Source organism: Gekko japonicus, unplaced genomic scaffold (assembly GCF_001447785.1).
Source record: "Gekko japonicus isolate JY-2015 unplaced genomic scaffold, Gekko_japonicus_V1.1 scaffold4106, whole genome shotgun sequence".
Taxonomy (NCBI): Eukaryota; Metazoa; Chordata; class Lepidosauria; order Squamata; family Gekkonidae; genus Gekko; species Gekko japonicus.
In genome coordinates, this window is record NW_015176095.1 from 21,104 (window position 1) to 32,480 (window position 11,377).

Below are 11,377 nucleotides of genomic sequence, written 5' to 3' on the forward strand. Positions count from 1 at the left end.
CGACCACCTTGAATTTTTAAAATGAACTGTAGAGCACCATTTTAGCTTGTATTTATTAATGTTTTATTGTAAGTTATGCTTTATTTTCGGCGTTGCCGCTTGTTTGCCGCCCTGGGCCGAATGGGTAGGGCGGGATATAAATCCCAATTAAATAAATAAATAAATAAACATGGAGCTACAACAAATTTTCAGGTCTTACAAACCAGCCTGTAATGAGATGTTTTTCTCTCCCGCATAGATAGAGATTCTGGACTAGTTAGTTCAATAAGAATTAATCTATTAAAACATTTAGCCTCAGTTATCTCCGGGATCTATCTGATAAAAGTTGTGTTGCAGTTATTATTTCTGATAATACAATTGAATTAATTGCGAGTTCTGTTGTCGGAAGCAATACCAGGAAACCAGACATCAGACTTTCAGAGAGTTTTATCTTTTATTGAAAATGAAATCCTTCTCCTTATTGGATAAGATGTTAAAAATACAAGCATGAGGAATTTAAGCCAATAGATACTGAAAAAAATCAGTGCCAAAATGATAGAACTCCTACCATTTCTCAACCAATTAAACTAAGTAAAATTTTTAACAAACCTTCTTTCAGGTTATTGTTTGAAACTTCTTTTAGGAATTTTTCTAGAAACCAAAGAAATCTGGTTTGTTTATCGCATCAATACATTTTTATATATTTATGCTAAATCTATTTTAACATAAACATGCGATCATCATCTAGATAACTGATAGGTTCTTAATTATTGATTAGATAATCAAACAGGTATATTTAGTGAGAGCCAGTTTGGTGTAGTTTAGTGAGAGCCAGTTTGGTGTTGTGGTTAAGTGCGCGGACTCTAATCTGGGAGAATCGGGTTTGATTCCCCACTCCTCCACTTGCACCTGGCTGGATGACCTTGGGCAAGCCCTAGTTCTGATGAGAGCTGTTCTTGAAAAAAGAGCAGTTTCTGCCAAGAGCTCTCTCAGCCCCACCCACCTCACAGGGTGTCTGCTGTGGGGAGGAGAAGGGAAAAGGAGTTTGTAAGCCGCTCTGAGACACCTTTGGGTAGTGAAGGGCGGGGTATAAATCCAATCTCTTCTTCTTCTTCTATATCTAAGAAAACATCTGATATGTGCTCAGTATCTTTTCTAAAGCAAGATCTGAGAATCAAATTTAACTCTCTGTGAAAAGGCTAGTATTTCTGTAACTGCTTTAATTAGCTGTCAAAAGTAAAAGGAAAACCTTAGGCATTCAAAGTACACTGGTAGCTGATACTGGCAGGAATGTACACTACAAGGGAACACACACGATCAGTGAGTTAAATGATCATACATTTGAAATACTACTACAAGCCAGTTGCCACAACCTTACCCTGTCCCATCATGAGAAAAGAATGGAAGGCAGGGTGTTTTAATGTCTGGGCACAGAAGAGGCAGCGGGGGTATGACGACCCCCGCTCCCCTCCCTCAGAGGCAAGATTTTCCCACCCTTTCACAATGCGATCTTTTGGCTGATGGCTCAGCCCAAGAACCAGATGGAACGATCAGGAGCCGGCTTTAACTTAAACACTTAAAAGGCACTCAAGGCATTTTAACATTCAAAAATAACAAAGGCTATTTTTGGGCAGGAACGCACAGGAACGGAGTTCCGTCTGGCTCCTGAGTTGGCCACACCCAGCAGGAACTCATTAGCATAATAGGCCACACCCAACAGCAGAAACTCATTAGGACTGGCTATATTAGAGGTGTGTGGCCTAACATGCAAAGGAGTTCCTGCTACAAAAAAAGCCCTGGGTTTTCACCACAAACAAGGTAAACAGAATAAGGAGCAAAAGGTGGGTGTGGCTGGATGACCACACTTCTGGTAACATGGGGTTGTGGCCTAATATGCTAATGAGCTGTGCTGTCAGGGGTGTGGCCTATTATGTTAATCAGTTTCTGCTCGGCTTTTTCTACAAAAACCCCCCAAGGTATTTTATATTTAACATAAAGGGGAAAGTTCAGGTGAAATCAGGGATTGAAAATTCTGAGGTAAAACCACTACATGTACAGACTTTAGTTCTTATGTATCAGGTTAAGGAGAGTTTCTTACGCCGTTCAAAGTGACTTAAATCTTTATGTGGAGAGGCTCTTGTTCCAGTGTTTTCCCAACCACTCCAGTTCACTTTCTTTGAGTAAATTCTGGCCCTTTTGGTTTCCAGAAGGGCTGGTATCCTCTTTCCAGTACCCAAACCCCTTCTCTTCAAACACCAGTACTCGTCTTGAGGCAGTTTCTAACCACACCAGACCAGGGATCTCTGCACTCTTCAGCGCTAACTCCCTGCATGACTAGGTAGTGATTTTTCTTCTCTCTCTAGAAGATCTTTCCCCTTTCCTTGACCCGAATGGGAGTCTTCGCCTACTTCCCAAACTTCCTTGGCAAACTTTCTCCCAGTTCTCCATCTGTGTTCAACTGCTCTCAGCTAAGGCTGAAATCAGACTGTGTTCAGTCAAGGCAGAAATCTCACTGACTTCTCCTCAGTATCCAACTCTCTCCAGACTTTCTCTGCTCAGCTGATGCTAACCAATCAGGCTGCTTGGAGCAGCCTGTCACTCAAGGCTCTCTGTTTCTGTGAAGAATAAATCTTCCACAGTCCTTTCGTTGTTTGTACCGCACTTCTAAGCTTCTTAGGCCCCGTTCACACGGCGAATTTGCCGCGAGAGAGCCATGATTGGATGGCGGATTTTCCGGGCGCGATCACACCACAACATCTGGCAAGTGGGGCGTACCTGCGAGCAACCCGTGGCATGCCGCCGAAAAAGCGCGATAAAAAAAATACCTCCTCGAAGGTAGTAGCAAACGGTTTGCCACGGGCTGCCTCCGGACTCCCTTGGTGTGATCGTGCCGGTGCGGCTTTTCCCTCCAGCCGTCTTCGTTGCGGCGCACACGCCGAGGGCCGGAACCGTGGGTTGCCTCTGACCAGTGTTCCCTCTAAGCTGAGTTAGTGTGAGCTAGCTCACAGTTTTTTAGCCTCCGGCTCACACATTTTTGTCTTAGCTCAGGAAGGAGGGCTCCAGAGCAAAGTAATTTATGCAGGAGCCAAATCGCTCGCTCACAACTTAAATGCCAGTGGCTCACAAAGTAGAGTGTTTGCTCACAAGACTCCACAGCTTAGAGGGACCATTGCCTCCGACGCATCTGATTGTGTTATCACATGGCTAATTGTGGAGCCGCAAATAGCCACCACCACCCCCGCGTTTTCCGGCACATGTGACTGGGGCCTTAGAATTGCAGTCCATCACAGGAGGTTACGGTTGAAAACCAGAAACCTCTGACTAAGAACATAAGAGAAGCCACGCTGGATCAGGCCAACGGCCCATCCAGTCCAACACGCTGTGTCATCACACAGTGGCCAAAACCCAAGTGCCATCAGGATGTCCGCCAGCGGGGCCAGAACTCCAGAAGCCCTCCCACCTGTTGCCCCCCCAATGCACCATGAAGGCACAGCATCACTGCCCCAGACTGAGTGTTCCATCTGTCCCTTGTGGCTAAGAGTCACTCACGGACCTCTGCTCCATCAGCTTATCTAGCAAGTTTTGGAACCACTCTGGGGAAAGGCCGTTGTGGAGCAAAGCCAGCCAGGTAGCTCTGGGCCCCAGGACACGGGAGGGAAGCACTGAACTGGAGAGAAGTTCTCTTGAGCTGCCCAAATTCCTCCAAAGGCAGATCAGGAACCAGCCTCTGGCAGCTGAGTTTGAAACCAACCAAAGGCAGCTTCGATCATTGTCTTTCTGAAGACACCCAACAAATCTGCCTGCAGGGAAAAGGAGGACGGGGCATGTTACAGTCACCGGAATTGCTGAGAAAGGCCAACACTGGTCAGGGGTCATTCCGTAGAAAAAGAGGTGCAGGATCTCAATAGCATAACTCATTAGCATGACCTATTTGCATATGCCACACCCCCTGACATCACCGGAAGTGTGTCAGAAGGCAACACCCACCGCTCAGGCTCCACTGGACTGTTTTGGATTGCTAGCTATTGGAGGGGGGGGGGAACGTGCAGATCTGTCCTCACAGAGGGAGAGCTTGTACCTGAATAAAACTTGGTCTTAAAGGTGCCACTGGACTGTTAATAAAACGTGGTCTTAAAGGTGCCACTGGACTGTTTTGGATTGCTAGCTATGGGGGGGGGGACACGCGCAGATCTGCCCTCACAGAGGAGGGAGAGCTTGTGCCTGAAGGCGGGATGGGGGGGCTCTGCAATTTACCTGGCTGCTTCTTGCTCCTCGTGGGGCTGCATGTGCCCGCCCCCTGGGCTCCCTACTGCCGGAGCTCCGCTCCTGTGCGTTCCCACAGGAAATGACCCCTGACTGGTATGTTGTATCTAACCATCTGTGGACTTCACAGAGCAGGACTTTCCCATTTCCCCTTCCTGCTACAGACCAACGTGCCCTGAAGTCTTGTTCTTAGGGTTCATCAGGTCCTCAGGAAGAGCACAGAGGGCAAAGCTGGGGTGTGCAGCCATTGCATCTGAATCTCCTTAGCACTAGCACTTTGGTGAAGTGGTTAAGAGCCAGTTTGGTGTAGTGGTTAAGTGCGTGGACTCTAATCTGGGAGAACGGTGTTTGATTCCCCACTCCTCCCCTTGCACCTGGCTGGATGACGTTGGGCAAGCCATTGTTCTGACACAGCTGTTCTTGAAAAAGAGCAGTTTCTGTCAAGAGCTCTCTCAGCCCCACCTACCTCACAGGGTGTCTGTTGTGGGGAGAGGAAGGGAAAGGAGTTTGTAAGCCGCTCTGAGACACCTTCGGGTAGTGAAGGGTGGGAAATAAATCCAATCTCTTCTCTACTAGGACTTCGTAATGTTTTGTGTTTATATTGTTATGGTTTTATCTAAGTTTGTTTTAGCTGCGTATATCCTATGTAAGCTGTCCTGAGCCTGCGATGGTGGGGAGGGCAGGGTAGAAATTAATTAATTAATTAAATGGAGGAACTGGTGGAAACCATCACACTCCTTTCCGCAAACAGAAATCTCATTCAGGTGGAGAAACTGCATGGCTGGCTACATCCCAGCATTCTTAAACTTTTCTAAACTTACGTTAGGGTTATCGTTCAGTTCAAATAATTGCAAAAACAAATAAATAAATTCACAAACAGAAAGCAAACAAACAGAAATCTGCTATTAACATATTTGCTGGCTTCCCCAACATCCAGTGACAGACAGACCACAGGAGCAATTTCTGCTTTTAGGGTCAACTACTGACAGAGCCTTACCGAGAGAGGCCAGGTTCCCATAATTCTCCTCCATGACTTCCCTGTGCAGGGCCCTTTGGCCCGGATCCAGCAGAGCCCACTCCTCCTCTGAGAAATCCACAGACACATCCTCAAAGGTCACTGGACCCTGAGAGAAGAAGCAGCAGACATTGAGGTATTTCAGACAGACGATATAATCCGGAAGAGGAACGGTTCCCAAATGGTTTCTGGTCTGTCATTTCAGACAGAACCGTTTTAGAACCGGTTCCCTACCGGAATATATTTGTAATTTCACACACAAACGCGTCTGTCCCATTCAGGAAACGGGGCTAAAGCGTTTTACCTGTCAACCGCTTCCAAGTAGTCTTCAGTTTCCTCTCCCAGTTCCAATGCACTTTTCCCCACCGTTTTTCGCCCGCGCGGGATCTCTGGCTTTTGGGGGGGGGGAACATTTGCTTTATAGCGCTATAACGGTATAACGCAACAGCATTATATCAACCCCATTGGAATGCCTGGAGTGTTGTGTTATAGCACTATAGCGCTATAGCGCTCTAAAGCAAATGTAAAAAAAAAGCTAACGATTGCCCGCACGGGCGAAAAACAGCGGGGGGAAAGCGGTGCAGTCTGAAATGGCAAACCGCTTCAGATCCAGCTCTTTACCGGAAGGGGAAAGCCATGTGTGAAATGGCAGTCCTATACCGGTTTACTCCACGACGGATCAAAAACGGCTTCAAAACGGGTTAAAAAGGGTAATGTGAAATTCCTCATTGTCTCTCATTCAATACGGCAAGAATCCATAAAGACCATGAGTTCTCCTACAGGAACCAAAGACTGCTCCTACCCGGTGGCATTCACAGCCTTTTTGGTGGGCAGTTTTGACAGAAGCAAAGGGAAAGAGATCCCTTCAGCCACAGTGGGATGTGACGGGGACAGAGGCACTATTGAGTCTTCCTTACCTGATCCAGCTGCACACATTGTGTGTCTGCTCCATCATACTGAAGGGAAGTCCCGGAATATTCCTCCAACATCTTTGCAGAGTCTGCCAATGAGACAAAGGAAAGGGGAAGATGTTTAACCTGTTCACTACCTGTCCAATCCTAGATGCTGGTCCTCACCTGTAAACCCCTATATAGCCTGGGACTTCCATGCCTCAAAGATCACTTTCTCCTGCACATATGTCCTCGCTCATTAGAGAAGCTAGATCTTATTGAGTTTGGGGAGAATGGGCCATCTTTCACTATGGCTCTGCCCCCACCCCACCCTTTGGAAGCCCCTTCCTGGACACTAGATCGGTCCCTTTTCTATATGTCTTCTTTCCCCAGGTGAAAACAGACGTTGCTAAATCCACAGTAATTAACAGACACAATCAAAAGCAGAAAAACAGAGGGCCTCGAAACCAAGATCAGAACCCAACGACTTTACTAGCAAAAGATCAGAGCCCTAGCTAGGTTGAGCAGTGGAACAGTCTGCCTCGGGAGGTGGTGGATGCTCCTTCGCTGGACGTTTCCAAGCGGAGGCTGGTATGCTGTTTCAGGAATGCTGTAGGGCTATCTTTCGGCTATGCTCCTGCAGAGTGCAGGGGGTGGGACCGGATGACCTGCAAGGTCCCTTCCAACTCGAAGGTCCCTTCCAACTCGAACATTCTATGATTTCAAGACAGATGTGACAATCCCCCTGTGAAAAGCAGAAAGGGAATGAATTCCTCCAGGTTGCCGTGGGTGGGGTGGGGGGATGTATTATTCTGGAACCAGCACTATAAAAGCCCTGCTCCTTTTTCAAGACAACCCCATGCCAGGAATTGCTATAACATGAAAACAGGATGACAGGGCTGGTGAAAATGTCTGTGTGTGTGTTTGTGTGCGTAGGGGTGTTTATCGGGAGATGGTAATCCACAACAGAACTGAGTGGTGAAAACTGCTGAGGGGTGATCGAGGTTTACAAGATTATGCATGGGACAGAGAAGGCAGAGAAAGAAGTCCTTTTCTCCCTTTCTCACAATACAAGAATCCATCGGCACTCGATGAATTGAATGAGCAGTAGGCTTTGAACAAATCAAAGGACGTCCTTCTTCACCCAAAGAGTGATGAACACATGGAATTCACTGCCACAAGCGGTGGTGGCAGCTACAAGCAAAGACAGCTTCAAGAGGGGATTGGATAAACATCTGGAGCAGAGGTCCACCTGTGGCTAGTAGCCACAAAGTATAGATGGCACACTCTGTCTGGGGCAAGTGAAGCTCTGTATTCTTGGTGCTTGGTGGGGGCAAGAGGAGGAGGAGAGGAGATTGGATTTATACCCCACCCTTCACTCCCCAAAGGAGTCTCAGAGCGGCTTACAAACTCCTTCCCCTTCCCCTCCCCACAACAGACACCCTGTGAGGTCGGTGGGGCTGAGAGAGCTCTTGACAGAAACTGCTCTTTTTCAAGAACAGCTCTTGTCAGAACTACAGCTTGCCCAAGGTCATCCAGCCAGGTGCAAGGGGAGGAGTGGGGAACCAAACCCGGTTCTCCCAGATTAGAGTCCACGCACTTAACCACTACACCAAACTGGTCCTGCTGGTGGACCTCCTGATGGCACCTGGGTTTTTGCCACTGTGTGACACAGCATGTTGGACTGGAGGGACCATGGGCCCGATCCAGCATGGCTTCTCTAATGTTCTTATGTTGGAAGGGCATAACTAAAAACTCACAAAAAAACATTATTTTTTATACTCCATTTCACACTGTTCTCCTTTCATGAAAGTGCTTTCTCCTCCCAGTGCCTCTTGGCTAGAATTCCACGAGATGGTTTGACCTCATAAATTTATTTAATTATTTATATGTTTTATAGCCCGCCCTTCCCGCCGAAGCGGGCTCAGGGTGGCTTACAGTCAGGCACCAGCCAACACATAAAACATTTAAAACCACTTAAAACATTCTACAAAAATACAATATAAGGTGCTCCAGATGTTCCAATTGATCTTCTATCAAGATGACGTATGCTGCTGCTCTACCGACTCAGTGTCATTTGCTCCGCGTAGTGCCGATGTTCTTTCTTCCAGGGCCAGGTGATGATGGTGCAGTAGTGGCGGCTCCTACTCAAATGCCTGGCGGAAGAGCTCCGTCTTGCAGGCCCTGCAGAACTGCCCTAGGTCCCACAGGGCCCGGATCTCCCCCGGGAGCTCATTCCACCAGGTAGGAGCCGCCACCGAAAAAGCCCTGGCCCTGGTAGCGGCCAGCCTGGCCTCCTTTGGGCCTGGCATTGCCAGAAGGTGTTGCGACCCTGACCGTAGTGCCCGTGGGGGAACATATGGGGACAACTTGAGACATCTTTGGAAATCACGGGACAAACTCAAGGCGAACAAACTTTCCCCTCTCTGCAGACTGAGGAGGGACGAACCAGCAGCCCTCGGATTTCAGGCTAACTCGGGAGATGGAATCTAAGCTGGAAGGCGCCCCATTAAACACGCCCTCCTTACCCAGTGAAGTGGCACCTCCATCGCCCTCCTGCTTCAGCTCCCAAAAGAACAATCTCTGCCAAGGGACTGCTGGCTTCTGCTCCGCTATTTCCGATGGCCCCTGAAGCAGCAGACAAAGAATTTGGGGAGAGGGGTTAGGAACGCGACGGTGCCGGCAAATGCCTGGAAAAGTGCAAAGAATTGACTTCTTCTTGGATGACTTCCTGAAAAAGCCAGGCCCTGGGGCAGATGGGATTCTGAGGATGGCCTTTTCCACATTTTCTGCCCTGGGGGGGGTGGAATCCCAGGAGGAAACTCCCTCACCTGCTCTTCCGGCTTCATGTTCTCTGCCTGGAATCCCGCAGCCAGGGCCGTCGCCTGGGAACTGGTCTCCCAACCACACTCTCCGGCCCAGCTCTCCATCTCTGGGGATGAGGCAGCCAGGGTCTCTTGGTTCTTCTGCCTGCTTCCTTGCCAAGGCGAGGAACAGCAAAGCGGGTGGGGCTGCAAAGTCCAGAAAAGGTGTTCTGTGATCAGCGTGTGACCCTCTCTGGGCAGATGAGGCGGAAAGAGACGAACACTTGCCAGGAGCTGAGAGACTTTTCTGTATGAATTTGAATTTATTCACGCGGTACATAAACCGCTATACATTTTGTAAACTCTTTTCTGTAGGGAAAAGACAAAATAACTTTCTTAGGGTGCTAACAGACAGAAACCTCCACTTTGTCCAGAGCGACAAGGTAAGAACAGGGAAAGTTCCCTGCAGCACCAGACCAAAGATCCTATAGAATCATAGAGTTGGAAGGGACCTCCAGGGTCATCTAGTCCAACCCCTCCTTAATCCAGCATCCTGTTTCCAAAGTGGATGACTGGGTGCCTCCAGGAAACGCACTTGCTGGAAGACGGCAATGGGCCTCCCCCGCTGCTGCCCCCTCCAGTAGCTGATCTTTAGAGATAGCCTGCCCCTGAACAGGGAGGCTCCATTTAGCCACCAAACCCCCCCCTTCAATAGCATCACCACATCCTGCAGCCACGAGTTCTGTACATCATATGTGTGTTGTGTAAAGATCCTCCTTCAGTCTGTTCTTAATTAATGTACTTCATTATACTCTGTCCTCATTGTGCTTATTAGATTTATATCTAATTAGATTTGTAACTTTCCCCAACGGGAACCCCAAGCGGCCTCAACTGTTCTCCTCTCATCCATTTTATCCTCACAACAACCACCCTGTGAGGTAGGTCGGGGTGACTGGCCCAAGGTCACCCACCAGACTTCCATGGAAGAGGAGGGATTCGAACCTGGGCCTCCGCAGCTCCTAGGCTGACACCCCCCAGCTGCTGCCCCCCTCCATTAGTTGATCTTTAGAGATAACCTGCCCCTGAACAGGGAGGCTCCATTTTGCCGTCAACCCCCCCCCTTTAAGAGCATCACCACATCCTACAGCCACGAGTTCTGTACATTATATGGGTTTCGTGTGAAGATTCTCCTGATGTTTGTCCTTAATTAATTTACTTCCCAACGGGAGCCCAAAGAGGCTTCAACTGTTCTCCTCTCATCCATTTTATCCTCACAACAACCACCCTGCGAGGTAGGTCAGGATGGCTGGCCCAAGGTCACCCAGCAAACGTCCATGGAAGAGGAGGAATTTGAACCTGGGTCGCCCTAGCCCCTAGGCTGACACTTCAGCCAGTGCATCACACTGACTCTCAGTCGACTTCAGTGGGTAGCATCACATCCTGGCACAGCTGGAGAGAGAGAGATGAAATTTCCCGTCATTCTGCAATGTTACAAACCTCTTTCATGCCCTCACCTCCAATTAGTAGTTTTGTCCCCCTGTCAGCAAGCTGCCATTCTGTTTTCTGTGACCTCTGTGTACATATCCTTTCCCAGTTACACCCGGCTTGGCTTCTATCATCCTGCTCCTGCTTTGGAATGCAAAAGATAACCGCTGGAGGTTGTGTGGGGGAGAAGATGCTGTAATGCTTGCCTATTGATTTTCCCAGGACTACTGCACCTGTGTTTTGTCTGATGTTCTGCCTGGTTCTCATGTACTGGGCGCGCAACCGTTTCCTTAGCCCGCCAGCGGGAAAGATATTCATTGGATCTGTATCTGTTTGAAGTTCCTTTATTATGCTTGACCTAACTGTGTATCCCCAGTTCTAACAAAGAACGTGTTTGAGTATGTCTTCAACGCTTTGAAATAAATTTTGCTTTTCTTTAAAACGTGGATTTATTCTCGATGCTTGGGGATCCAACATATTGTTAGAACTCCCTTTCTCCTATCGTTCCGAATCTGGCAAGATCATGAGCGGAACTGAGGGAAACCTACTTAACACGGAGGGGGACTCAGGATCGGTCCCACATACCTCCGCTCCTTTGGTGTTCACGACTGCAGCCTCCATGGAGGGTGCCGTGGGGGGAACGATTCCCCGCCTGCCTGCACATCTGTCTTGGCCGCCTCCGACCCCTTCGCAATGGGGTCCGCGGAAGACTCACCAGCAGGATGATTGGACTATGTACAACACCCAAGGCACCCGTGAGGTGTACTCCCGTCGGGGGAGCGGATTACGTGAGAGTCTGTTTGACAAGGGATTGTTCCCGGAACCTGGGTCTACCTCGGAGAAGGGGAGCCCCAAGCAGGACCTCGAGGAGTGGATGTTCGAGCCGTCGGGACCGCGTGGTCACGCAGAAGATGAGGAGGGCACCGGAGCCTTCCAAACGG